At 48.9% G+C, this 23,625-nt stretch overlaps 1 protein-coding gene across 1 annotated transcript in view; it reads right to left on the bottom strand.

Moving 5' to 3' along the window:
• Positions 1-23,625, bottom strand: part of LOC140429491 (casein kinase I) — a 359,065-nt gene that overhangs the window by 310,432 nt on the left and 25,008 nt on the right. Inside the window, exon 2 of the mRNA XM_072516548.1 lies at positions 16,544-16,730. The gene's annotated coding sequence lies outside the window, so the exon portion shown is untranslated. The remainder of the gene's footprint in view (positions 1-16,543; positions 16,731-23,625) is intronic.

The raw sequence follows: 23,625 nt of genomic DNA, 5'->3' as shown, positions 1-23,625 counted from the left end.
AGTAATGTTGGGAAAGGTTTTGTATGTGTATTGTTTTCTTTTTTGTTTTCTTTTTTGTCACATTATTCTGTCATGTAGTACTTGTTCATCCATATTCGGAATTGTGATTTCTGGTAGAGTCGTACAAATTTTTCTTCCCATCAACATCTGGGCGGGTGACAAACCTGATGACAGTGGAGTAGCTCTGTATGTTAACAGTGCTAACGTACATCTTTGTTGTCATCTAGTGCTTTACTGAACAGCTTCTTAACTATTCAGACGCCTTTCTCAGCTTTCCCATTGGATTGGGTGCAATGGACTTGACATTATATGGTGGAAATTATAACTTTCCGCAAATTGTGACATTCCCAGCTGGTAAAGCAAGGACCATTGTTGGAAACAACTTTCAATGGAATTCCATGTCGAGTAAATACAGATTTTGCTGCTCTGATTACTGATTGAGTTGTTGAATCTGTGAGCGTAATAACCCCAGGATAGTTAGAATAGTAGTCAATAATGACTAAATAATCATGTCCATTGAAATAGAAGAGGTCCATTCCATTTTCAACCATGTGTAAGTGACTACTTCATTTTCTTCAAAGCTTTCTTTACATTGTGCGGATTGATGCATCTGACAAATGCTGCATTCCTGCACATGATTGTCCACATCCTTGTTAATCCCAGGCCAGTACACAGATTGTGTTGCTCATCTGTGACATTTTTCAATTCCTTGTTGCCCTCCATGTATCTGTTCCAAGATATCTTTCCATAGGCAGGAGGGAATAACTATTCTGTCTCCTTTAAATAGGAATCCATTGATCACAGTGAGGTCATCTTTGACACTATGAAAACTGGTACAACAGCCATTGGGCCATTCTTCTCTCAGGTATTGGATTATCCTTTGAAGTGTGAAGTCCTTCTCTGTTTCTTCTCAGTTTAGACGTAGCTTGTTGTCAGACAGTGGTAGCATGTCTTCAAAACATGAAGCTTGTGCTTCCCAAATGTGTACTATTTCTGAAGTCATGGTATCAACATTATTTGTATCATTGATGACGTATCAGCAACAATTAATTATTTTCCTGGCATGTAGACTAGTGTGAAATCGTATCTACATAGCTTCATCATCATTCTCTGAAGTCGTGGGGACATCTAGTTAAAGCCTTTCTTGATGATGTTGACCAAAGGTCTATGATCAGTTTCAACTACAAAGTGTGGTAAACCATATACATAATCATGAAATTTGGCTATGCCAGTTAAGAGACCAAGGCATTCTTTTTGTATTTGCACATACCATTGCTCTGTTGGAGTCATTGAGCGAGATGCATATGCTACGAGTTTCCACTAGCCATGGTCAGCTTTTTGAAGTAGGACTGCGCCTATGCCCTATTTTCTGGCATCGGTGGAGATTTTTGTTTCCCTTGTTCCTTATTGCTTATTTCTTTGGAAATACACTCCTGGTACCATGTGGTGTTCCTTGTGGTTCAGATCCTCGGATGGTTGGCGAAGTGTTCACAAAGACCACAACTAGGGCAGCACGGTAGCATTGTGGATAGCACAATTGCTTCATAGCTCCAGGGTCCCAGGTTCGATTCCGGCTTGGATCACTGTCTGTGTGGAGTCTGCACATCCTCCCCGTGTGTGCGTGGGTTTCCTCCGGGTGCTCCGGTTTCCTCCCACAGTCCAAAGATGTGCAGGTTAGGTGGATTGGCCATGATAAATTGCCCTTAGTGTCCAAAATTGCCCTTAGTGTTGGGTGGGGTTACTGGGTTATGGGGATAGGTGGAGGTGTTGCCCTTGGGTAGGGTGCTCTTTCCAAGAGCCGGTGCAGACTCGATGGGCCGAATGGCCTCCTTCTGCACTGTAAATTCTATGAAACTAGCTTTCGTATTAAACAAAGCTAAATATTTATTTATACTACTTAATTGAATTCGACCTCTTACTTCTATATAACAAAACAATTGACAATAAATATACAATCTACACTCATCTACCACTAATCTCTACACTAATACAATAACTGAGATCTGCTCTTACTCACACTAGCTTTCCTACAGTCTTTCTCCTAGCCTTCTCCTTAACACTCTCCCAGGACGCTTAGCATTGATCCTTTACATAGTTCTGCATCTAGCTCCGTCTAGTGGTTGATTCAAACATAACATTAACCCTTACAGTTCTGTGCATTTCTCATAATGTTACATATTGTAGCCAAATTTGCTGATGGTACAAAGATAGGTAGACAGCAAGTTGTGAGAAGGATACAAAGTCTGCAAAGGGATATGGATAGGTTATGTGAGTAGTGTGATGAATGTAGAAATTGTTGTATATTATATTTCATATTTGTGGTAGTTATGTTGAGCAGAAGGGTCTGATAAGAAAGAAGATTTTCAGGTTGTTCCTGAAAAGGTCCCTCTCTCCAAAGCTCTGCACAGAAAAGCAAGTTACCTCTTTCATTAACTTTATTTATAAGTGGAATTTGATCTGTACTGGGTTGCTTAATTGGAATTAGTGGCAGATACAGATAGTAAGTTTTTCCTCTTAGCTCAGAGCTGTTTAACTGTTAATTGTAAAGGTATTTCTTTGATGTGAATTTGGTTAACTCTGTGTTTAAATTAAAGTTTGTTTTAATCTTAAAGATACCTCTTGGTCAGAGTCTTCACTCCCGGGATGAAGTATCCTTTCCTCACAGTTTTACAAACTGAAAAATTGTTCGGGGTTATTGGTCTGGCATCCTAACAAATGTTGGGGTCTGGTCTGGTATTCTAACCAGAGACAAAAAAAATGATAGCTGGAGTATAATGTGGCGGCATGGAAACACAGTGGTTAGCACTGTTGTTTCACAACTCCAGGGTTCCAGGTTCGATTCCCGGCTTGGGTCACTGTCTGTGTAGAGTTTGCACGTTCTCCCCGTGTCTGCGTGGGTTTCCTCCGAGTGCTCCGGTTTCCTCCCACAAGTCCCAAAAGACGTGCTACTAGGTAATTTGGACATTCAGAATTCTCCCTCTGTGTACCCGAACAGGCGTCAGAATGTGGTGAATAGGGGCTTTTCACAGTAACTTCATTGCAGTGTTAATGTAAGCCTACTTGTGACACTAATAAAGATTATTATTATTCTAACTGTGAAGTTGTCCACTTTGGCAGGAAGAAGAGAAAAGCAGAATATTATTTAAACTGGGTAATAATGCAGAATACTACAGTATTGAGGGATCTGGGTGTCCTTGTACTGGTTGTCCTTGTACATGAATCACAAAATGTCAGCATGCCGGTACAGTAAGTCATTAGGAAGTGAAATGGAACGTTGGCCTTTATTGCAAGCCAGATGGAGTAAACAGGAAGGGAAATCTTCCTGCGGCTGTTGAAGGCACTGGTGAGATCACACCTGAGTACACTGCACAGTTTAGGTCTCCTTATTTAAGGAGGGATATATTTACTTGGAAGCAGATCAGAGAAGGTTGACTTGGCTGATTTTTGAGATGAAGGGGCTGTCTTATGAGAAAAGATTGAGCAGATTGGACCTACGCTCGTTGGAGTTCAGAAGAATGAGAGATTGGCGCTATTCTCCCCGCCCCCACGCCGGGTGGGAGAATCGCCGGGGCGCCGTGCGAATCGCGCCACGCCGCCCTGACCCCCGCACGCGATTCTCCCACCCCACCCCCGGAAACCAGCGGCGCGTGATTCGCACCGGGCAGCTCGGAGAACCGGCGAGCGACGATTCTCCGGCCCGGATAGGCCGAGCGGCCGCAACGACACGACAGGTTCCCGCCAGCGCCGTCCACCCCTGGTCGCTGCCGGTGGGAACTCTGCGGGAACGCTGGGGGGGGAGGCCTGTGCGGGAGGGAGGGGGGGGGGCTCCTTCAGCGGGGTGGTCTCCGATGGGGTCTCCGCGATCGGGGCCCACTGATTGGCGGGCCGGCCTCTCCCACCCCCGGGCCGACCCCTTTCCTCGCGCGGCCCCAGGACACCGCTGCCATGTTGGTGAGGGGCCGGCGTGCGTAAGACATTCCCTGCGCATGCGCAGGATTCAGCTGCCCCGACTGCGCATGCACGGGTTGGCGCGGCGCCCGTTTGGTGCCGCGTAAGGACGCTGGAGCGGCATGAACCGCTCCAGCGCCGCGCTGGCCCCCTGTGGGGGCCAGAATAGGTCGTGCCCGGGCCCTGTTCGCGCCGTCGTGAAACGCGACCACGTTCACGACGGCGCGAACACTTGGCCTCCATATCGAAGAATCGCCACCATGATCTTTTGAAAAATTTAAGATTCTGAGGTGACTTGACAAGATAAATGCTCAGAGAATGTTTCCCCTCATGGGGGAACAGTTTAAAAATATGATGGAGATGAGGAGGAATTTAGTGCTAGTGTTCGGATTTATCTTCCCCAATGAACCATGGAGGCTGGGATCATTGAATATATTTAATCCTGAGTTAAACAGATTTTTGATCGATAAGGGAGTCAATGGCTATGGAGGAACAGGCAGAAAAGTGGAGTTTTTTTTTTAAAAAAATGTTTTATTGAAATTTGTTCGATCAAAATGTTTTCCCTTTACAGATCAAACATAACAGTAAAGAAAGTTTAACAATAAACAAATGGCTAATCAACATGCTAATCTAATCATTTAACATAAACTAAAACTTCCACCCCCCCCCCTCCCCCCTGGGTTGCTGCTGCTGGTCATCTGTCTTCCCTCTAACGTTCCCCTAGGTAGTCGAGGAATGGCTGCCACCGCCTGGTGAACCCTTGAGCCGATCCTCTCAGGGCAAACTTTATCTGCTCCAGTTTTATGAACCCCGCCATATCGTTTACCCAGGCCTCCAGTCCGGGAGGTTTTGCCTCCTTCCACATGAGTAGAATCCTACGCCGGGCTACTAGGGACGCAAAGGCCACAACGTCGGCCTCTTTCGCCTCCTGCACTTCCGGCTCATCCGCAACTCCAAATAGAGCTAGCCCCCAGCCTGGTTTGACCCGGGCCTTCACCACCTTAGAAATCACTCCCGTCACTCCCTTCCAATACCCCTCCAGTGCCGGGCACGACCAAAACATATGTGCGTGGTTTGCCGGGCTTCCGCCGCACCTCCCACACTTGTCCTCCACTCCAAAGAACCTGCTCAGTCTTGCTCCCGTTATGTGTGCTCTATGTGGCACCTTGAATTGAATCAGGCTAAGCCTGGCGCACGAGGAAGAGGAATTTACCCTGCTTAGGGCATCAGCCCACATACCCTCCTCTATCTCCTCCCCTAGCTCTTCTTCCCGCTTTCCTTTTAATTCGCCCACCAACTCCTCCCCCTCTTCTCTCATCTCTCGGTATATCTCTGACACCTTGCCCTCTCCGACCCAAACCCCCGAAAGCACTCTGTCCTGAATCCCCTGTACCGGGAGCAGCGGAAATTCCTTTACCTGTTGACTGTACCTGCATATATCTAAGGAAGTTTCCCCGGGGCAACTTATACTTTTCCTCCAATGCTCCCAAGCTCGCAAACGTCCCATCTATAAATAAATCTCCCACCCTCCTAATTCCCAACTGGTGCCAGCTCTGAAATCCTCCATCCATTCTTCCTGGGGCAAACCTATGGTTGTTCCTGATTGGGGACCCCACCAGGGCTCCCCGCACACCTCTCTGTCGCCTCCATTGTCCCCAGATATTCAATGTTGCCGCCACCACCGGGTTTGTGGTAAACTTTTTTGGTGAGAGCGGTAGCGGCGCCGTCACCAGCGCCTCTAAGCTCGTCTCTTTACAGGACTTTCTCTCCAGTCTTTTCCACGCCGCTCCCTCTCCCTCCATCATCCATTTACGAATCATCGCCACATTGGCGGCCCAATAGTACTCGCCCAAATTCGGTAGCGCCAATCCTCCTCTGTCCCTGCTACGTTGTAGGAACCCCCTCCTTACCCTCGGGACATTCCCTGCCCACACGAAGCTCGTGATGCTCCTGTCTATTTTTTTATATAGTATAGGGAGACATTGAAATACAAATAAGAACCTCGGGAGGACCATCATCCTAATTGCCTGCACTCTGCCTGCCAACGACAGAGGCTGCATGTCCCACCTCTTGAAGTCCTCCTCCATTTGTTCTACCAATCGTGTCAGATTAAGTCTGTGCAAGGTTCCCCAGCTCCTAGCGATCTGAATCCCCAGGTATCGGAAGTTTCTTTCCACTTTCCTTAGAGGCAGGCCTTCTATCTCTCTACTCTGGTCCCCTGGGTGTATCACGAATAGTTCACTCTTCCCCATGTTAAGCCTATATCCCGAGAAATCTCCGAACTCCGTCAACATCCGCATAACCTCTATCATCCCCCCCGCTGGGTCCGACACATACAACAGTAGGTCATCCGCGTATAGCGAGACTCGGTGTTCTTCTCCCCCTCTAATCACCCCTCTCCATTTCCTGGAGTCTCTCAACGCCATGGCCAGAGGTTCAATTGCCAACGCGAACAACAGTGGAGATAGCGGGCATCCCTGTCTTGTTCCCCTATATAATCGGAAATACTCCGATCTTTGCCGACCCGTGACTACACTTGCCGTTGGGGCCCCATAAAGAAGTTTGACCCAGCTAATAAACCCGTTCCCGAACCCAAACCTCCTTAACACCTCCCATAAATACTCCTACTCCACCCTATCAAATGCCTTCTCTGCATCCATTGCCGCCACTATCTCTGCCTCCCCCTCCACTGGGGTCATCATTATCACCCCTAATAGTCGTCGCACGTTCACATTCAGTTGTCTCCCCTTTACGAACCCTGTCTGGTCTTCGTGTGCCACCCCCGGGACACAGTCCTCTATCCTCGATGCCAGTACCTTTGCCAGCAATTTGGCGTCCACATTCAATAATGAAATAGGTCTATAGGACCCGCGCTGCAACGGATCTTTATCCCTCTTCAGAATTAGCGATATCGTCGCCTCCGACATTGTCGGGGGTAAAGTCCCTCCTTCCCTGGCCTCATTGAACGTCCTCACCAACAACGGGGCCAACAAGTCCACGTGTTTTCTATAAAATTCCACCGGGAACCCGTCTGGTCCCGGAGCCTTCCCTGCTTGCATGTTCCCCAGCCTCTTAATAACCTCGTCCACCCCAATCGGTGCCCCCAGGCCTTCCACCTCCTGCTCTTCCACCCTCGGGAACCTCAATTGATCCAGGATCTGCCGCATCCCCTCCTCTCTCTCTGGGGGTTGGGACCTATACAGTCCCTCATAAAAGGTCTTGAACACCTCGTTTATCTTCCCTGCTCTTCGCACCGTGGCTCCCTTTTCGTCTCTAATTCCCCCTATCTCCCTCGCCGCTGTCCTCTTTCGCAACTGATGAGCCAACAGGCGACTAGCCATTTCCCCATATTCATACCTCCTCCCCTGTGCCTTCCTCCACAGCACCTCCGCCTTTCTGGTGGTCAGGAGGTCAAACTCCGCCTGGAGTCGTCTCCTCTCCCTGTAAAGTCCCTCCTCCGGGGTCTCTGCAAATTCCCTGTCCACCCTTAAAATCTCCCCCAGTAATCTTTCCCTTTCCTTGGCCTCTGTTTTCCCTTTGTGGGCCCCAATGGAGATCAGCTCTCCTCTGACCACCGCTTTTAGTGCTTCCCATACCACTCCCACACGGACCTCCCCGTCGTCATTGACCTCCAGGTATCTCTCAATACACCCCCGCACTCTTGCACACACTCCCTCGTCCGCCATCAATCCCACATCTAATCGCCAGAGTGCTCTCTGCTCCCTTTCCTCTCCTAGTTCCAGGTCCACCCAGTGTGGGGCATGGTTCGAAACCGCTATGGCTGAATACTCAGCTTCTTCCACCCTTGAGATCAGCGACCTTCCCAGAACAAAAAAGCACACTTTATGGACATGGGAGAAGAAGGAGAACTCCCTGGCCCTCGGTCTAAGAAATCGCCATGGATCCACTCCCCCCATTTGGTCCATAAACCCCTTGAGCACCTTGGCCGCTGCCGGCCTTCTTCCGTTCTTTGATCTGGATCTATCTAGCCCTGGGTCCAGCACGGTATTGAAGTCCCCTCCCAATATCAAGTTTCCTACCTCCAGGTCCGGTATACGACCCAGCATCCGTCTCATAAATTCCGCATCGTCCCAATTCGGGGCATATACATTAACCAGCACGACCTCCATTCCCTCCAGCCTGCCACTCACCATTACATATCTACCTCCGCTATCTGCTACGATGTTCTTTGCTTCAAATGCTACCCGTTTCCCCACCAATATGGCCACCCCTCTATTCTTTGCATCTAGTCCTGAGTGGAACACCTGTCCCACCCATCCTTTCCTTAACCTAACTTGGTCCGCCACCTTCAGGTGCGTCTCTTGGAGCATAGCCACGTCTGCCCTTAGTCCTTTCAAGTGCGTGAGCACTCGGGCCCTTTTAATCGGTCCGTTCAGGCCTCTCACGTTCCACGTGATCAGCCTCACTAGGGGGCTACCTGCCCCCCTCCCGTGTCGACTAGCCATCACCTTCTCTAGGCCAGTCCCATATCCCGCCTCCGCGCTCCCACTCGCTCCCCAGGCGTCGCATTCCATCCCCGTCCGCCCACTCTTTAGCCATTTCCTTTTGGATTTCCGCAGCAGCAACCCAGTTGTCCCCCCCCCCCCCCGCCCCCCCCCCCCCCCCCCGCTAGATCCCTTTCTAGCGTGATTGCTCCCCCCATATTACTTCCGCAAGTCAGCTGACTTCAACTGACCCCGGCTACTGCTGCTCACTCCTTGACCCCCCCCCGTGTGGGGAACTCCCATCCGCCTTGCGCCTGTCTTCCCGCCATAATCTTTCTGGCGCGGGAACATCCCTTTATCTGACCCGCCTCTTGTGGCGCAGCTACCTTTCCTCTCCCCCTCCCATTCCTCATTCTCCGCCTATGTCCCTTATTTCCCCCCTCACCGGCGCCCACATTTGCTTATGTCTCCCCCCATCCCAATTTACTTCTCTATTTACATCAACCATAACAATAACAATAACATTCCCTACAGTATCAGTCCCTCAGTTCCGATCCAATTTCTCATGCTTCTTCCGCCGTATCGAAATAATGGTGTCTCTCCTGGTACGTGACCCATAGTCGTGCCGGCTGCAGCATCCCGAACTTCACCTTCTTTTTGTGTAACATCTCCTTGGCTCGGTTAAAACTCGCCCTCCTTCTCGCCACCTCCGCACTCCAATCCTGGTACACCCGTACCACTGCATTCTCCCATCTGCTACTCCGCACCTTTTTAGCCCATCTCAGGACCTCTTCTCTATCTTTAAGGCGGTGAAATCGCACGATTGTCGCCCTGGGTGGTTCTCCCGCTTTTGGTCTTCTCGCCGGGATCCGATGTGCCCACTCCACCTCCAAGGGGCCCGCAGGGGCCTCAGCTCCCATCAATGAGCTTAGCATCGTACTTACATAAGCTCCACAGTCCGCTCCTTCCACTCCCTCAGGGAGACCCAGTATCCGAAGGTTCTTCCTTCGCGCTCTGTTTTCTAGGGCCTCAATCCTTTCAATACACTTTTTATGGAGTGCCTCGTGCGTCTGTGTTTTGACCGCCAGGCCCAGGATCTCGTCCTCATTATCCGTCACCTTCTGCTCCACCACGCGGAGCTCTGTCTCCTGGGTCCTTTGTGCCTCCTTGAGCCCCTCAATTGCCTGTAGCATCGGGGTCAGCACCTCCCTCTTTAGTAGCTCCACACACCGTCTCAGAAATTCGTCTTGCTCGGGCCCCCATGTCGCCTGGGCTTTCTCCGCCACCATCTTGTGTCTTCTCCCTTTCTGTCCCTTTCGTCGACGATTCCTCGCGCTGCAGCCGCCGCCGCCGATATTTTCCTCTTTCGTTGGGGGGGGGGGGACTCCCTATTCACTCACCCCACACCAGGTTGCGACGCCCAAAAATGTCCCGTTGGGGCTCTTAAAAGAGCCCGAAGGTCCGTTGGAGCTGGAGCCGCCGAAACGTGCGGCTAGCAGGGCATCGCCGCAACCGGAAGTCCCAGAAAAGTGGAGTTAAGGCCACAATCAGATTAGCCATGATCTGATTGTATGTGGAACAGGCTCAACGGGCTGCAACCCCTATTCCTGCTTCTGTTTCTTATGATTTTATGAGGAAAACTGATGCACTGCAATTATACACACTCTTGCCAGTGTTGGCAATGTTATGGCTCCACTGAGGAGCTTGAAAGTTATTTTGGAATCTGCAGGGCATGAATCTGAACTGGAAGCATATGCTTCCATGGAGCAGATGCTGCTGGAGGCTTTCTGCAAGTGATGGGCATTGCATTGGTTGGAGAGTGCATTCGATAAAGAGAATAACCTGCTTATAACTTGTCCAAGAGAAGAGTTGGAAAACGAAATAAGGCTGCGTAAGTGATTTTTTGGCAAATACCTTCACAAACCAAAAGGGTAAGGAATACCACACAGTGCTCAAGAGAATAAAAATCAGAGATTCAACAACTCAAAACAATTTGATCTTCAGTGTTTTTACAGTAATACAACATCAGAGTATAGCTCAGAAGCAAAACTTACGACAAATTAAAAAGCATTGGGAGAACACTTGAAGAAATTAGCTAAAGAGAAAAGCAGAAGTAAGTTTTGAGGAGACTACTATTGAAGGGGAGGGGTGCAAGAGAGACATAGGTGGAGAGACTTAAAGAGAGCATTCCATAAACCTGTGTCAAAAATCAAGTTGCCAACTTGGTTCGAGGCATTCCAGGAGGGTTCTGACTGCATAATGCCAGGAGAACATCACTTCTAGAAATCACTTGTGCTATTAAAAAGCATGAAATAGGCGTCGTGGCTGCTGAGGGAGGGGTTACGGAAAATGTCCAACATCACCATAGTTTGCTGACAGTTGTGCCACTGGCTGGGGGGCTTCTGACAGGGCCAGGGGGAGTGGCGGGGGTTGGCCAGGAGGTGGCTGTGGGGTCAGAGTGCACACGGAACACCATTGCCGCAGCCGGAAAGGGGGCCGTGCAGTTGCGTTGCCGCTGACAACCCACTGTGAACTTAAGGCCACCGTCGTAGCGGTGTCCTCCAGGACAGCCCCCGAGGTGCCCACTGACCCCAGCTGACGCACGGTAGCCTTGTGGATAGCACAATTGCTTCACAGCTCCAGGGTCCCAGGTTCGATTCTGGCTTGGGTCACTGTCTGTGCGGAGTCTGCACATCCTCCCTGTGTGTGCGTGGGTTTCCACCGGGTGCTCCGGTTTCCTCCCACAATCCAAAGATGTGCGGGTTAGGTGGATTGGCCATGATAAATTGCCCTTAGTGTCCAAAATTGCCCTTAGTGTTGGGTGGGGTTACTGGGTTATAGGGATAGGGTGGCGGTGGTGACCTTGGGTAGGGTGCTCTTTCCAAGAGCCGGTGCAGACTTGATGGGCTGAATGGCCTCCTTCTGCTCTGTAAATTCTATGACCCATCACAACCAGTGCCATCTTGTTGGCTGGGATGAGTGTGTGTGGGATTGTAATGTGTATATGCGGCTGCAGCTTGTCAGCCTCCCGAGTGTCAATCATGGACATGGTGAATCCCGCACCGTTTTTCATTGGGATCGATTGTGTTCCAAGTGGCGCTGGTGCTCGCCCCTCCACAGTCGCTAAATTGGTCCAGGTTCGTGGCAGTTTTGCTGTCGTGAAAATCCACGAATTCTGCCCTGGCGTCAACACTTTATCTCAGAAATGGATAATCCCACCCCAAGAGTCCGCAGCTGAAGTCAAAGATAAAAAGGGAAACTAAAGGAGATCGGTCAGAAGAGCTGAGGGAATAAACTGAAACAAAGGGCGAGATAAAAGAGTGAGGGCATGGACAAAACTGCAGAGAGGATAGAGTGAGGGAATGGACAGATCTACACAGAGGGACGAGAGGGTGAGAGAATGGACAGATCTACACAGAGGGACGAGAGGGTGAGAGAATGGACAGATCTACACAGAGAGAGGAGAGAGTAAGGGAATGGACAGATCTGCACAGAGAGAGGAGAGAGTGAGGGGATGGACAGATCTACACAGAGAGAGGAGAGAGTAAGGGAATGGACAGATCTGCACAGAGAGAGGAGAGAGTGAGGGAATTGACAGATCTTCACAGAGGGAGGAGAGAGTGATGGGATGGGCAGATCTGCATAGAGGGAGGAGAGAGTGAGGGGATGAACAGATCTGCACAGAGAGAGGATAGAGTGAGGTGATGGACAGATCTTCACAGAAGGGAGAGAGAGGTAGAGGATGGACAGATCTGCAGAGAGAGGAGAGAGTGAGGAGATGGACAGATATGCACAGAGAGAGGACAGAGTGAGGGGATGGACAGATCTGCACAGAGAGAGGAGAGAGTGAGGGGATGGACAGATCTGCACAGAGAGAGGAGAGAGTGAGAGGATGGACAGATCTGCACAGAGAGAGGAGACAGTGAGGGGATGGACAGGTCTGCACAGAGGGAGGAGAGAGTGAGGGGATGGACAGATCTGCACAGAGGGAGGAGAGAGTGAGGGGATGGACAGATCTGCACAGAGAGAGGGAGAGGAGAGAGTGAGGGGATGAACAGATCTTCACAGAGGGAGGATAGAGTGAGGGGATGGACAGATCTTCACAGAGGGAGGAGAGAGTGAGGGGATGGACAGATCTGCACAGAGAGAGGAGACAGTGAGGGGATGGACAGATCTGCACAGAGAGAGGAGACAGTGAGGGGATGGACAGATCTGCACCAAGGGAGGAGAGAGTGAGGGAATGGATAGGTCTGCACAGAGAGAGGAGAGAGTGAGGGGATGGACAGGTCTGCACAGAGAGAGGAGAGAGTGAGGGGATGGACAGATCTGCACAGAGAGAGGAGAGAGTGAGAGGATGGACAGATCTTCAGAGACACATAGAAACATAGAACATAGGAGCAGGAGTAGGCCAGATGTGTCTTTGAGCCTGTTCCTCCATTCAATATGGTCATGCCTTATCAGCCAACCCAGTAACCTGTTCCATTCCCCACCCCCTATCCTTTGATCCGTTTAGCCTCAAGAGCCGAACTCCTTCTTGAAAACATACAATGTTTTGGCTTCAATATGCTTCTTGAGGCAGTGAACTGTACAGGCTTACCACTGTCTGGATGAAGACATTTCTCCTTATCTCAGTCCTAAATGGTCAACCTGTATTCTCAGAATGTGACACCTGGTTGTGGCACCACCATGAGGAACATCCTTCATTCATCTACCCTATTTCGTCCTATTAGAATTTTCTAAGTTTCTATGAATCTGTATCCTCTTCACAGCTCACCCTCCCACCCAGCTTTGTGTCATCTGCAAATTTGAAGATATTATATTCAGTTCCTTGATCTAAATCATTCATATATTGTGACTACACCCTGTGCAAGTGCACAGTCAATTCTAGCCCCACTCATCCTGGAGTCACAACACAACCAATAATTCTTATAAAAATATCTGAAACCTTTGGTTCTTGGCTGTCCAATAATCACAGTCACCAGGTTTGTAAGTTTAAACACAATTACTGTTTATTTATAACAAGAACAAATATGAAATACCCAGCAAGTACAGCTGCTCAATGATAAGCTGAAACTTGACTTCCTGCTTTAACTGCCCCATCCTCTGCCCACACACACATGACAGACAAACATGAAGGGGGTGGAAAGGGGTAAAACAATAAGAATTAAGGACAAAAATATAAGAGTCCTTGCTTCAGATGATGAGTTCTTCAGTGCATTTTCATCACAGTATGAGCGTAGTTTAAAGTTCCTGATCTCTGGCCCATAATGATCTTCCTTGCAGTTAGCAATATCTTACTCACAGCTTTTCCAGGAGAGCCTCAGATCAGCCTGACAGAGTTGTCAGATTCTGATCTCTGCCTTTTCTGCAGAGTGACTTGGTTCCCACAGTGACCTTTTGGTGAGAATTTGCTGGTTATTTCTGGAGAAAATAGAGTGGGAAAAAGAGAGCTTTTCTCCCTTAGCTGCCAAAGGTGAAACTGAAAGCTCTTTAGGTCTCTGAACCATTTCAATGGCAACAGATCCAATCACCATCTGTCACCAGACAGAGCACCACCATTTATGTCCATTCATTGGCCACCAGACACATTAATCGATCCGAGTCATCACTGATGTCAGTCTAAAACTGCACAGCCTTCTGGATCTTTCTGTTTGAATTAAAGGCTGCTTCTTACAGGCTGCTTTGCCTTAAAGTCACAGGTCCATTACAATCCATGGAGCAAAAATGTAACAGCAGAAATAAAATAAAAGGGAAAGCAAAGAAATCAACAGGGAATAAACAAGAAGGAACAGGAAGGATCCTTACAATATAATATTGTCACAAGTAGGCTTACATAAACACTGCAATGAAGTAACTGTGGAAAGCCCCTCGTCGCCACATTCCGGCACCTATTCAGATACACAGAGGGAGAATTCAGAATATCCAATTCATGTATTGTGAATAGCTGGGCTCCGCGGACCAATCCCTGCAGTACCCATAAGACCATGAGACCATAAGATCATAAGATCATAAGACATAGGAGCAGAATTAGGCCACTCGGCCATTGAGTCTGCTCCGCCATTCAATCATGGCTGCTATTTTTCTCATCCCCATAACCCCTGATCCTCTTATTAATCAAGAAACTATCTATCTCTGTCTTAAAGGCACTCAGTGATTTGGCCTCCGCAGCATTCTGCGGCAAAGAGTTCCACAAATTCACCATCCTCTAGCTGAAGACATTTCTCCTCATCTTTGTTTTAAAGGATCGTCCCTTTAGTCTGAGATTGTGTCCTCTGGTTCCCTACAAGTGGAAACATCCTCTCCACATCCACTCTATCAAGGCCTCGCAGTATCCTGTAAGTTTCAATTAGATCCCCTCTCATCCTTCTAAACTCCAACGAGTACAGACCCAGAGTCCTCAACCATTCCTCATACGACAAGTTGTTCATTGCAGGAATCATTCGTGAACCTCCTCTGGACCCTTTCTAAGGCCAGCACATCCTTCCTTAGGTAAGGGGCTCAAAACAGCTCACAATACTCCAAATGACGTCTGACCAGAGCCTTATACAGCCTCAGAAGTACATCCCTGATCTTGTATTCTAGCCCTCTCGACATGAATGCTAACATTGCATTTGCCTTCCTAACTGCCGACTGAACCTGCACATTAACCTTAAGAGAATTGTGAACAAGGACTCCCAAGTCCCTATATGTTTCTGATTTCCTAAGCATTTCCCCATTTAGAAAATAATCTATGCCTATGGCTACCCCATTAGCCACCACCTGCCATTCAGAAAAAGACCTGTTTATTCCTACTCTTTGGTTCCTGCCTGCTAGTTTTCTATCTATCTCAATACATTACCCCTAATTCCATTCACTTTAATGTTACATGCTAATCTGTTATGTGGGACTTTGTTGAAAGTCTTCTGAAAGTCCAAATAAACCACAGCCACAGGCTCCCCCTCATCAACTCTACTAGTTACACCTCAAAGAATTCCAGTAGATATGTGAAGCATGATTTCCCTTTCGTAAATCCATGCTGACTCTGCCTGGTCCTGTCACTGTTTTCCAAATGCTCATCTATTAAATCTTTGATCAGTGACTCTCGAATTTTCGTCACTACCGACGTCAGGCTAACTGGTCTATAAATCTCTGTTTTCTCTTTATCCCCCTTTTTGAATAGTGGGGTTACATTAGCTACCCTCCAACCTGTAGGAACTGTTCTAGAGTCTTGCACATTTTCTAGAGCCACTTCCTTAAGTAGTATGGGATGTAGATTATCAGGCCCTGGGGATATATCGGCCTTCAATCCCATAAGATTCTCTCCACCATTTCTCTACTAATACTACGATTACCAATAAAGGAGAGAGTGAGGGAATGGTCAAAACTTAAAAGAAGAGAGTGAGCCAATCAGGGAATGGACAGATCTTCACGCAGAGAGGAGAGAGTGAGGGGATGGACAGATCTGCAGAGAGAGAGGAGAGAGTGAGGGAATTGACAGATCTGCGCAGAGAGAGGAGAGGGTGAGGCGGTGGACAGATCTTCACAGAGAAAAGAGAGTGAGGGGATGGACAGATCGGCAGAGAGCGAGGAGTAAGTGAAGGGATGGACAGATCTGCATAGAGAGAGTAGAGAGTGAGGGAATGAACAAATCTGCAGAGGAGAGAGTGAGGGGATGGACAGAGCTTTTCATGAAGACAAGAATTTCAAAATGTCTTATAGAGACTCAAAGCAATTTGGCAAGCTCTTGGGCAGTAAGGGAACTGGATATAAAATGAAGCAGGATCTGCGTGATATGGAGATGTGTTGGACTGGGGTGAGCACAGTATGATGTCTTACAACACCAGATTCAAGTCCAACAGGTTTGTTTGGAATTGCTAGCTTTCGGAGCGTAGCTCCTTCATCAGGTGAGTGCATCAAGCAGGATATGTGTGGCAAAGCTCTGGGTGAGTTGTAATTTGTGAAGGACAGCACTTGGGAGATTGCCAAGGAGAATGGTTGATTACTCAAGTCAGGAGGTGACAAATGTATAGATAAACATTACAGCAATGTAGTAGTGAAGTAAGAATGGATGCAAGCAAGATTGTAAAGTGCAAATAGGCCAACATGGGTTGGCTAGGATCTTGGCTTTAAGCTTAACAAGGCTTGTCAAACATGACACTGAGATTACTCACCATCAGGCTTATTCTGAGAGCTGTCAGAGAGAGTTGTGCCAAGTTGAGTTTTTTGTGGGAGCTGAGCAAGATGATTTCAGTCTTGCTGATGTGAGGTTCTTGTTCATCCACAGCTTGATATTGCATTTGGACAGCACAATGGTGACCAGGAAGTTGTAGCAGAGAGGCAGTACTGGGTGTCAACAAACTATATGTGAAAGTCAAAAAGGAAACAAAAACAAAAGATTTGCATTTATATTGTGCCTTTCATGACTTCAGGATGTGCCAAAACACTTTACAGCCAATCAAGTGCCTTTGGAATTTAGTCACTGGTAAGATGTTTGAAATATGAGACAAGTTAAACCAGCATCTATGAACGAGATCATCAGGAACCAATGGAGCAAAGATCAAATGTGTTCAGAGCCTGTATGTTTCAATGAGTGGTATCTTTACATATTTTGGACTGTGTAGTATCTGATGAGGAGCCTGTATGATACCTTCACAATTGCTGTCCATTTGAGCAGCTTATAGGGAACATGTGTTGGAACCTTGGGGCATAACAATTATAGAAATTACAGCTTAGAACAGAGTCATAGAATTTACAGTGCAGAAGGAAGCCATTCAGCCCATCGAGTCTGCACCGGCTCTTGGAAAGAGCACCCTACCCAAGGTCAACACCTCCACCCTATCCCCATAACCCAGTAACCCCACTCAACACTAAGGGCAATTTTGGACACTAAGGGCAATTTATCATGGCCAATCCACCTAACCTGCACATCTTTGGACTGTGGGAGGAAACTGGAGCACCCGGAGGAAACCCACGCACACACGGGGAGGATGTGCAGACTCCGCACAGACAGTGACCCAAGCTGGAATCGAACCTGGGACCCTGGAGCTGTGAAGTAATTGTGCTATCCACAATCATGAGGGAATGGGTGCTGCGCTGTCAGAGGTGGCTTCATTTATGAGACATTGAACCAAGGTCCCATCAGCTGTCCCTTCCAGGCTAGAATACCTGGAACATAATTTGCAATCAATCAAAACATTGAAATAAAAGTACATTTTAAAAAGTACTGCAAATGCTGAAAATCTGAAATCAAACAGGAATGCTGGAAATGTTCAGCAGCGTTGTCAGTATCGGGAAGAAAAACAGGATTAATATTTAGGGAAGATATCTTTTGTCAGATTTACATCAACAGCCAGGATGAAGACATCATTCTGGCTGCAGAATTATCATATCACTGATTTAAGTTATCTCTCCACGTAGCAAAGATTAAATAGAGATGGGATTCAATTTGTTGCTCTTGATACTTAGCTGTAAGAATTCAGATTGCTGTTAAATAGTCATTTGTTTTTGTCATGAATATAATTTTGATGGTTCAAACGCATACAAACTACAAACAGCTCCATCTCAAATGATTAAAATATTGTATATTGTTCAGAACTCTGAGTTAATTAAAGAACTAAGGAGGCAGGGGCAGTTCTAGTTCCTGTCGCTGATTCATTTTAAAATGTCCAAGAAAAGATTCTGCAGTGTACTCCCAACATACAGCGACAAACACAGACAACAGACACAACTATTATGAAGAACAATTAACTTCAGCATAATGGAAGCATTATAGCGTGCAACATTGTTTACTTTGCTAAATTATTTAAGGTAACATAAATTATTTACAAATAATGTAACTCAATTATATTGCTCTGCATTAAATTCTTATATGCATGCTTTGTGCAGCTCCACTTAAAATACTTTGCGAAGTATAATACTAACTTTAATTGTTATAAACTCTTTGCTCCCGGAGTCGAAAAGGCAGGCCGTCTCGTGCCCGTTGATCCGGACAGTCATCGTGGACTTCGCGAGGTGGTGCGGCCGGGGCTGGTCGAGCGTGATGGAGGCGAGTTTCGGAAGGTGGTCGGTAGGCCGGTTGGAGGTAGCGGTGGCCAACGTACGGTCGGGCGAGCTGGGCTCCCAGGAGGCTGCGGAGTGGTCCCAAGATGGCGACCTCCATGGGTCGCTCATGGCGGGTGGCATCGGCGATGGAGTCCATGATGGCGGCCCCCATGGGTCGCGTGTGGCTGGTGGCAGCGGTGATGTCATCCAAGATGGCGGCCCCTGTGGGTCGCACGTGAAGGCCGAAATTGAAGATGGCGGCGAAGATGGCAGCGCCCACGGGTCGCACATGGCCGGTGCCGAGGCAGTTGGGGGCGGACCCAACAGGCAGCAGGCCGCGCTGCTTGGCCTAGAAGACTTAGGGGGAAATCAGGCCTGGCAGGCTTTTGCAAAGTGACCCTTCTTCCCACAGCTGTTACAAGTTGCGTTCCGTGCCGGGCAGTGCTGTCTGGGGTGATTACTCTGGCTGCAGAAGTAGCACTTCGGGCCTCCGGCGTTGGCGGGCCACTGCGCGGCGTAGGCTTGCGTTGCACCCGGGTCGGTTGGTGGCTGCGCCCACGAGTCCCACGAGGGTGCCGCGCGGTCGGAGGTGTAGGCCCCCATGTTCTGGGAGGCCACCTCCAGCGAGTTGGAGCGTTATACTGTCTCTGGGAGGCCGAGGGTCCCCCCTTCTAGTACTCGCTGGCGGATATAGTTAGACTTCATGCCTGCGACATAAACGTCCCTGATCAGCAGCTCCACGTGCTGGGTAGCCGATATCGCCCGGCTGTCACAGTTCCGGCAGACGATGCGCAGGGCACGCAGGAATTCTGCAAGTGATTCCCCAGGGCGTTGCCGTCTCGTGGCGAGGAGGTGCCGAGCATACACCTCGTTAATGGATTTCACGTATTGTCCTTTTAGCAGCGTTATTGCGTCCGCATACGAGGGGGCGTCCCTGATGAGGAGAAAGATTCTTTGGTTCACCCGTGCGTGGAGGATCTGCTTCTTCTTGAGGTCTGTGAAGTCTTCGGCGAAGGATGTGAGGTACACTTTGAAGCAGCTTAGCCAGTGTTCAAACATTTCTGTAGCGTCGGCTGCCTGTGGGTCCAGCTCCAAGCACTCAGGCTTGAGTGATAAGTTCATCTTTAGGAGTTTCGTGTATTCAATTGATACACCATCAATAGCACACGATGAGTGATGAACGTAACTGAGGCTTTAATACACTAAACAGCAAGCCTCCTGCCTCTGGACCGGAACTGGGTTGGAGGCGGATACTTGCCACCTTTATACATAAGCCCGAGGGGAGGAGCCACAGGCTGAGCCAGCCTGGACAAGAGCAGGCATGTACAACACAACACAATGCCATACAATGCAATACCGTGGTTTACCACATGTGTGAGAAAAGTTAATGTTTCAGGTGTGACCCTTCATCAGAGCTGACAAACAGAAAATGAGGAGCATATAAATAGAGTCAAAACAAAGCAAAGAGGGGAGGAAAAAGTGTGTGTGTGAGGGAGAAAATACTGATGGAATAACTGGCAAAGCACTTCAAAGAGAAACAGATGGTTCCATGACTGAGGTTGTATAACATAAGACGTATATCATATGACAATGTGAAAAAAAATAATAGAGGAAATCAATTGACACAGAACATGTTGAATAGCTGAGGCAATGGGAGATAAGTTTGGTATGAAACTGAAACACGAGAGAACCGGGCAGGATCCAATGATGGCCCTCGTGTAGCTGTTCCAGGACGAGCTGGCGCATGCTATGCGTGATGACAATGCGGTCCAGTTTCAGAAGACCCCTGTCTACTACCACCAGATCATCTCTGATGTTATAGAACTGAGGGCATTGGCCCTTGAGCCACCCGTCCGTTAGGTGGCACATGACACGCTGTAGCAAAGGGTCAGCCGCCATCTCGCGGCAATTTGGATGAGGCGTTCATCCATGGCAGGTAGATTGGAGGCCACGAAGGCCACATGGGCGTCAACCTGGCAGGCGAATCCCGCTGGGTCACACGGAGTGTTGACTGCCCTGGAGAGAGCGTCAGCAATGATGAGGTCTTTGCCTGGGGTATATACCAGCTGGAAGTCGTATCACCGGAGCTTGAGAAGAATACTCTGGAGGCGAGGCGTCATGTCGTTCAAGTCTTTCTGTATTATATTGACCAGTGGGCAATGGTCGGTCTCGACGGTGAATTGAGGAAGTCCGTACACATAATCGTGAAACTTAACCACACCGGTCAGAAGGCCCAGGCACTCCTTTTCTATCTGCTCATAGCGCTGTTCCGTGGGGGTCATGGCGTGTGACGCATATGCAACGGGGGCCCATGATGAGGCCTCATTGCGTTGAAGGAGCACTGCCCCAATGCCGGATTGGCTGGCATCGGTTGAAATTTTGGTCTCTTTTGCTGGATCAAAGAAAGCTAAGACCGGGGCCGTGGTGAGTTTGATTTTGAGTTCTCTCCATTCGGGCAGGGAGCCATTGGAAGTCTGTCGCCTTCCTGACCAGGTTCCTGAGAGCCGTGGTATGAGAGGCGAGGTTAGGGATGAACTTCCCTAAAAAGTTGACCATGCCCAGAAATCGGAGGACCGCCTTCTTGTCCTCTGGTGTTTTCATTGCTGTGATGGCAGCTACCTTGTCCGCATCCGGCCGCACACCCAACTGGGAGATGTGGTCCCCGAGGAACTTGAGTTCCGTCTGACCAAAAGAGCATTTGGCCCTGTTGAGGCGTAGGCCCTGCTCACGTATACGTTTGAACACGCGCTGGAGGCGACTGACATGCTCCTGCGGGGTGGTGGACCAAATGATTATGTCATCGACATAGATGTGAACACCTTCAATGCCTTCCATCATTTGTTCCATGATCCTATGGAAGCAGATATGATCCCAAACGGCATCCTGTTGTAACAATATCTGCCAAAGGGGGTATTGAATGTACATGTACATAGCTGGATTTGTCGAGCTGGATTTGCCAGAATCCTTTTGAGGCATCGAGTTTGGTGAAGAGCTTGGCACGAGCCATCTCGCATGTGATCTCTTCGCACTTGGGAATTGGATAATGCTCCCTCATGATATTGTGATTTAGATCCTTGGGATCAATGCAAATTCTCAATTCGCCGGAAGGCTTTTTTTACACATACCATGGAACTGACCCAGTCGGTTGGTTCCGTTACTCTGGAGATCACTCCTTGGTCCTGGAGATCCTGCAGCTGTTGCTTGAGGTCGTCCTTAAGGGGTGCTGGGACCCTGCGAGGTGCGTGCACCACAGGCGTGGCATTCTGTTTCAATAAGATCTTGTAGGTATATGGGAGCGTGCTCATGCCTTCTAAGACATCGTGGTGCTGGTCGATGATGGCGTCGAGTTGCACCCTGAAGTCCGTGTCCTGAAAGGCAGACGTGTCATCAGGAGAGAGAGAGTGAATTATCTGAACTAGGTTCAACAGCTTGCATGCCTGCACGTCAAGCAGGGAGGCTTTCGAGGAGCCAAGATTTCAAAAGGAAGGATGGCTTTGCGTGACCTGTGCGTCACTTCAAGTTGGCACGAGCCGCTAGCAGCAATGACATTGCCATTGTAATCCAATAGCTGGCAGGCTGATGGAAGGATGGCTGGCTTGACACGAAGGCTTTGGAAGTCAGACCGCGCAATGAGATTGGCGGAGGCACCAGTGTCCAGGCGGAATCGTATTTGGGACCAGCTGACCGTCTGGGTGGCACACCACTCATCGTCTGGATCGATGCTGTATACCGACAGCGGCTGGTGTCTTTGCTTCGGGGACAGCCTGTTTTTTGTCACAACACCGACTCGAAAAGGCGCCTTCGGGTCCTCGGTGTCACTGCTGTGTGGGAGGTCCGCATCGGACTCGGTGACCGTGGGTTGAATTGCCCGGACATTTCTGCGAGGCTGGATGAAGCGATATGAATTGGCAGGCTGAGCTGCTCGGCACTTATGTTATTATGAAACATGCCTCCCAACACTCAACTATACAGTTTGTACAATTTTTCCCCTTTTTCAACCCAACCCCTGCGCGCCGAACAACTCCTCAAGCACAGTCACGAGCACCCGCACCTTATCTCAAACCCTTCTGCTGAGCCCCTTAGCTCATACTTTATCTTTTCGAGCCACAGGAAGTCGTTCAGGTCACACATCCAGGCCGCTACCCCCAGTGGCAATGTCAACGGCCACTCCAGTAAGATTTGTTGCCGGGCAATCAGAGAGGCGAAGGCCACGGCATCGGCCTTCCTCCTCTCCATGAGCTCCGGCTTTTCAGAAACACCAAATATCGCCACCAAAGGGTCCGGGTCCACCTCCTCCTCCACTATCCTGGCTAAGACCGCGACCACTCCCACCCAGAATCTCTCCAAATTTTCACAAGCCCAGAACATATGTGCATGATTCGCTGGCCCCCGCCCACACCTCTCACACTGATCTGCAACCCCCTGAAAGAACCCACTCATTCTTGCCCGAGTTACATGTACCCTGTGTACAACTTTAAACTGTATCAGGCTTATCCTTGCGCACGAGGAGGTCGAGTTTACCCTGCGCAGTGCCTCACTCCATACTCCCCAATTGATTTCTCCTCCCAACTCTCCTTCCCATTTTTCCTTGATCTTCACACCTGCTCACCTCCCTGCTCTCCCAGCCAGTTATATATATCTCCAATTCTATCCTCCCCTTCCACATACGGAAGCAAAGGTCGCTTCAGCAGAGTGTATCTCGGCAACCTAGGAAACACCTTCCAGACCTTTCTCGCAAGGTCCCTTACCTATGGGCACCTGAATTCAGTCCCTCTCGGGAGTTCTACCCTCTCCTCCAGACTGGCAAACCCTTCCTCCAAATACAAATCCTTCACCTTGACCATCCCCACTTGCTTCCACTTTCTATACACACTATCCATCCCCTCCGGCTCAAACCCATGATTCTCACACAACGGCATTAACACCGACATCCCCTCCATCCTAAAATGCCTCCTCAACTGGTTCCAAATGTTCACAGTGGACTGCACCGCCGGGCTCCCTGAATACCTACTCGCCATCATTGGCAACACTGCCGTCACCATACAAAATACGAAATAATCATGTCGAGCTTCCAAAAGAAGGCCTTTGGTATAAAGATTGGGATTGTCTGAAAAATAAACAGGAACCTCAGCAGAATATTTATTTTTACAACTTGGATCCTCCCCGCCAAAATCAATTGTAATGTATCCCACCTCTTAAGATCCCCTCTGGC

This window comes from Scyliorhinus torazame, chromosome 9, assembly GCF_047496885.1.
Source record: "Scyliorhinus torazame isolate Kashiwa2021f chromosome 9, sScyTor2.1, whole genome shotgun sequence".
In the NCBI taxonomy this organism is placed as follows: Eukaryota; Metazoa; Chordata; class Chondrichthyes; order Carcharhiniformes; family Scyliorhinidae; genus Scyliorhinus; species Scyliorhinus torazame.
The sequence above is the reverse complement of the archived record's forward strand: the minus strand, read 5'-3'. Positions and strand labels throughout refer to the sequence as shown.